The sequence below is a fragment of the Cebus imitator genome, unplaced genomic scaffold, assembly GCF_001604975.1.
Source record: "Cebus imitator isolate Cc_AM_T3 unplaced genomic scaffold, Cebus_imitator-1.0 Scaffold322, whole genome shotgun sequence".
Classification (NCBI taxonomy): domain Eukaryota; kingdom Metazoa; phylum Chordata; class Mammalia; order Primates; family Cebidae; genus Cebus; species Cebus imitator.
Genome location: NW_016107637.1, coordinates 476,990 through 482,888, shown reverse-complemented (window position 1 = coordinate 482,888; position 5,899 = coordinate 476,990). Strand labels below are relative to the sequence as shown.

General features: G+C 46.8%; 1 long non-coding RNA gene across 2 annotated transcripts in view; it reads right to left on the bottom strand.

Moving 5' to 3' along the window:
• The window catches only part of LOC119467720, a 31,285-nt gene that overhangs the window by 5,469 nt on the left and 19,917 nt on the right, over nt 1-5,899 (bottom strand). The window contains exon 3 of one of the 2 annotated variants that reach the window (XR_005196316.1): nt 1,361-1,454. The exons of the other annotated variant lie outside the window; for it this stretch is intronic. This is a non-coding gene — a long non-coding RNA (uncharacterized LOC119467720). The remainder of the gene's footprint in view (nt 1-1,360; nt 1,455-5,899) is intronic. 2 annotated transcript variants of the gene reach the window in all.

The window sequence follows — 5,899 nt, the reverse complement described above, 5'->3', positions numbered from 1 at the left end:
TACCAGAAAATTGAAAAATTAACAACATCACAAATACAGCACAGGTTGTGGATCAGTTGGAATTCTTATATACTGCTGGTGGAAATATAAAATGGTACAACTATTTTTTTTAAGCCTGATAGCTTCTTACGTGACTAACACACACCTACCCTCCTACCTAGCAGTTCCACCAAGATAAATGAAAAAAATATCTTCACAAAAAGATTTGTACAAGAATGTTCATAATGGCTTTGTTCATAGTTGTCCAAAATTGGAAGCAGTCCAGGTATCTATTGATAGGAGTCTGGCTAAAGAGAGTGTGGATTATGCACATAATGGAACATCATGCAGCAATCAGAAGGAGGAAACTGTGGCTTCACAGAACAACCTGGATGAAATTTTAGAACAAGCAAAACAAATCTGTGGTGGAAAACCTCAGCTGTTGCGTCTAGGATGATGGGACTGGAGACTGACCAGGAGGGAGCATGAGGGAATCTTCTGGAATGATGGAAATGGTCTATATCTTATTTTGAATAGTTACGTGTGTATACAATTGTCAAAACTTGCCAAACCAAATACTGGAAGATCTATGCATTTTATTATATCTAAATTAGACCACAATAAAAACTAAAAGAATAGCTAGGAAGATGACACAAGAAATAAAGGATCCAGAATTAGATACAAAACCCTACGAGAATGTAGTTTTTCTAATAAGTGGGTAAAAATGGATCATTTAATAATGATACTTGGGTAACTGGAAAAAAGTAGGTTGAAACCGTGTATCACTTCTTACACCAACATTTATTTTCGATGGATCAAAGACTGAAAGATAAATAAATGAAACCATGAAAGTACTGAAGCAAACATATTTCATTCTTTTGTTGTTCTTTGTTTGGAAAGGCGAAGGCCTTTCTCAAAATCATTCAAACCCAGAAGCTATAAAAAAAAGAAAAAAAGATAAATATGATCACACTAAAATTAAAATTAACCACATCTGATTGGGGGAAAATACCATAAATAAAATGGAAAGAAAATGAATAAACTATTATGTAAAGAGAGACCTTTTTTTTTTAAGATTAATAACCCAAGGAAAAAATGGGCACAGGACATGGACAGATGGCTCACAGAAAGTATATGCAAATGGCTTCCAAATACATGAAAAGATGTCCCCCTGAATCACAGTAAGAGAAATGCTAATGAAAACGACATGAAGTTTCCATTTTCCCCAGCTAGATAATACAGATAAAAATTTTTGATAATATCCTGTGTTGGTAAGAGCAGAGGGCAGCAAGCTCTCTCCTGCTTTGTTAATGGGAATATAAATTGATAACTCTTGGGAAGACAATCTGGCGATATCTATCAAACACAAAATTGCACTCACCCTGTGACCCAGGCATTCAGCTTCCAGGAATTAATTCAACAGATACACTTCCACATGTCCAGAAAGATGAATGACAGAGATATCTATTGCAGCCCTGTTCACAGTGGCAAATAATAGCCATCAGGAGGATGCTGGTTAAATAAATGACTGTCTTGATATAATGGAATTCCTTGAGGTTGCTTCAAGTACACCGAAGCAGTTCCATGTGGTCCCTCAGAACACAGACTCTGCAGCTAGGATGGCTGGCTCCCCAGCTCTGCCATTTACTGATTGTGTGACCTAGAGCCAGTTCCTTCACTTAATCTCTCTGTGCCTCAGTTTCTGCTATCTCTAAAATGGGACTAGTAAGAATAACACTGATAATAAAAATAACAGCAGAAACAGCAGTAATAACGATAACGCCACCTGCCTCAAAGCTGTGCTGAAAATTAAATACGCAAATTACATAAAGCGTTTAAATCGGTGCCCGGTGTATGCTAAGTACCGTGTGTGTAGGCTAGAATTGTTGCTGATCTAAAACAATTTCCAAAATGCATCAAGGACAAAAAAGCAAGACAGGGTTCCAGTGATAGAAACTGTTCAGGATAGTTCTACATACTTATGCTTGTATAGGCATGAAATAGCTCTAGAAGGGTACATTTTAGAACAAGCAAAACAAGTCTGTGATGAAAAATTTCAGTTGTTGCCTCTAGGATGATGGGAGTGGAGACTGACCAGGAGGAAACATGAGGGAATCTTCTGGAATGATGGAAATGTTCTATGTCTTCTTTTGAATAGTTACACATGTATACAATTGTCAAAACTAAAAACTACAAATTGCCTCTGAGGAGTAACCAGCAGTGGGAGACACAGTTCCTACTGAGTAACTTTTATACTTTTACATAATTTTTTTCACAAAGTATGTATCTTATCTCTGCCAACATTGCAATATTAAAAAAGACATATTTTGAAAAGAAAATCCCCTGGGGTGATGGAGCTGTTCTGTGCTCTGATTAAGGTGGTGGTTACACACGTTTGCACATGAGTTAGAATTCATAGGATTGTACATCAAAAGAAAAAGGTAAATTTTACTATATAATTTTTTTAAAGTGAAAAAAGAGAAAGTCCCTTTGGCCTCAATACATAATGTAGCACAAGCCTTGGGGATGGGATGCCAGCGACGAAGGGACTGAGTTTTGTGGAGGAAGAAAGTCTTGGAGCCGGGGAAGGAGCCGCAGCAGTGGGAGCAGAGAGGGTTTGGGGCTGTGCGGGGAGACGCCTGGGCTTCACTCTTCTGTGAAACATGCACCGTCTGCCAGGCACTGTCCGTGCGCTCTCTCCTCATCACAACCCCGAGAACAGCAGCTGCCGCCATTCCCACTCTGCGTGAGGTTCAGATGACTGGCCTGGTGTGTGAGCAGCAGCTTGTCTGCCTCTAAAACCTTGGTTCTTTTTAGCACACGAAGTTCCTTTTCCCCCAGTAAATTAGATCCAGGGGAGTCTGGGAAGGCTTCACAGAGGAGGTGACATTGAACTAAGAGCCTTGCTGAGTTTACCTAGGACTTTGGTCCTGAGCAGTCCTAAGCAGTGCCTTTCACAACGTGTTCTCTGTGACTGGCTCCCCCTGTAGTTGTGCCATGTACAGCCTGCCCAGTCATGGCCAGTAACTCTGAGTCCCTCACACAGAGATGCGGAAGGCATCTCAGGAAGATTTTGCTGTATGACAAATCACTTCTCAAACGCGTTGTCTGTTTAAAACAATAAGCATTTACAGGCCAGCAGGGCAGTTCTTTTGATCTCAGCAGGCTTCTTTCCTCTACCTGAGCCAAAAGGTGGGTCTGCTGTAGGGTGATCAACCATCCTGGTTTTCCTGGGACTGTCCCAGTGATAGGCCCGAAAGACACATGTCCCACGAGAAACCTTAATCCTGGGCAGACTGTGACAATTTGGTAACCCTGGTTGACTGGGGGCTCTCAGGCCTGGGTGGGCCTGGGCTTTGGTGGCTGAGGCCCCCCTCTATGGGGTCTCTCATTCTCCAGCAGCCAAGCCCAGTCATTCTTATGGCAGCAGTGACGGGCCAGGACGGTGAAAAGAAGCAAGCAGGGTCTCTTACAGCTGAGGCTCAGAACCAGCCTGTCATCACTACTGCCGCATTCCGTTGGTCAAAACAAGTCATAAAGCCAGCCTAGATGGAGGGGTAGGAAAATAGCATACCCACCACCCACTTGATGGGAGGAACTGTGAAGTCACACTGCAAGGGGCACAGATATGGGAGGAGCGTGGAGACCTGGGTCCTAGTGTGTAATCAGCCTGTCACGGAAGGGATGTCCTGACTCAGGTGCAGCAATAAACACAGTGACATCACCACAACTGCCCAATGGAACCATAAATGCTTATTGTTTTAAACCAACAGATACAATTGGGAGGCGGTTTATTACACAACAAAATCCAATTGACGCACCCGCCCCTAACTCCTGTGACATATTTGGGGAGTGGCAGGAACTTCACTGAGACTGGAGCATGGTGGGACTGTCAGTGTGAAGAGAGAGACAGAGCGCATGCGAGAAGAATGGCTGGGGCCAGTGTTTTCTCCTAGACTGGCAGGACGAGACTAGGAGAAGGGCCATTATTCCTTTACACAGGCGGGAAACACTGAGCCCAGAGAGGGCAGTCATGCGCTTAGGACCACACAGCAAATCAGCACAGGCAGGGATTGGAGCCACGACTTTCCCTGCTAGGCTAAGGGAGGTATGGGAGTAAGAGGAGGCTTGAAGGTACTTTTGCAGTTTCTTTACCCAGGACCAAGAGGCCATCAGCTATTTGTAAAGAAGTGGGGGTGAGGCGTGCTATTAGAGAAGGGGGGTATTGAAATCACTGGAACTCCCCAGAGCACCTGTGCTCCTGCAAGCCTGTGTTTATTTATTTCTTCGATTTGAATGATTCTTTTCTTCAAAAATTCCTAGGGCTCCCTCTGTATTATTAGGTAGCAAATGGGGCGGCGGTGGTGGGGGGGTGGGGGAAGCAGCCAGCAGCCTTGACCAGGGTTCTCTTGCCTCCTGGGGAGGCCCCTCAGGCCAGTTCCACGGCGACGTCCTCCCCGCAGTGTTCTGACCAAATCGGCCCCGGCAGTCCCTTTGGACTAGTCACTTCCCTCCTGGGACCGTGGGCTCCTCCTCTGTACCTTGACGGGGTGACAAGGTGAGACTTGGTGTGTGTGGCAGGGTTAGAGTCACCAAGGAGCGTCCTGGTGGTGCAGGCAGGAGGCCTGGTTTGAGGAAACTGTGGTGGCCGGACCTGTGCGGGGGACATTACTGCCCCCAAAGTGGCTGAGAGGGAGTTGGTAGAGCGTAGCACACCACCAGTGATGATGAGGAGGCAGGAGGGGCTCTGTCCTCTGTTAGGAAGGGCACATGGTATTCTGTTTGACCAGCAGTTCTTACTGTGTGCCCAGGGCTTACACACACCCTTCATTGCTATATTGGCCCATGGCCGCTTCCCTGCACTCCTGGGGGGAACCGCCAGCTGCCCCAGTGGACAGATAAGGACACCAAGGCTCAGGAGGAGAAGTGGCGCGTCCCGCAGCACACAGTAGGTATGACACGCAGCAACTGACTCTGGCTTCCAGGTTCCTCCCACAGATCTGCGGAGCGTCTGTCCCCCGTTCCGGCCCCACGTGCCAGGACTGGGTCCTCTCGGCTGGCCCTGCAGCTGCGTTCTGCCTCTGCAATGTGGACTGACACCTCACAGGAGCTCCCTGGCCTCTGGCCTCTGGTGGGTTCTTTCAGCAGGAAGGAGCAGCAGGAGCTCTGGGGGTGGGCGGAGAAAGAGGCTGGCGGGTTCACTCCGGGACCCCTGCTGAGCCAGTGGTGTTCCTATACTGAAGGCCACCGGCCCTCTCCCACTGCTTCGGCCCTCACAGGCTCCAGGACTGCTGCCTGTCTTGGCCTGTGGGTCCAGGGATGGCCACTGCTCCCCACTGTTGCTGTCTCAGGGAATTTCATCATCCCTTCCTTTCCCTGTCATTAAAGTCACTTCCGTCACACCTGTGGGAGGGACCCTGGGAGACACCCTCCTCCCACTCCCAAAGAGCTCTGGGCTCTGCCACCCACCCTTCCTCCTCTCCCCTCTCCGCACCCCCCAGCCCTCTCCTGTGAGCCGGTGATCGGGGCTGGGAGGAAAGCAGCGTTTGCCGCATTCACTTCATACTTCCCGTTAACCAATTCGATTTTCTCTAAAAGTTTTTTAAAAAAATGAACCTGGGTTTTTTTCAAGTAACTTTTTAGCTTAGGACAGTTTCAGATTTACAGAAATATTGTGAAGATAGTTCAGAGATCAACTCACTTCTTAAACTTTATTTTAAAAGGAAACACTTCATTATTTCTGCAAATGGAAAACCAGCATGGCTTGCTTCAAATAGACTTTCATCTTAAAAATGAACAATGAGGGCCGGGCACGGTGGCTCAAGCCTGTAATCCCAGCACTTTGGGAGGCCGAGGCGGGTGGATCACGAGGTCAAGAGATCGAGACCATCCTGGTCAACATGGTGAAACCCCGTCTCTA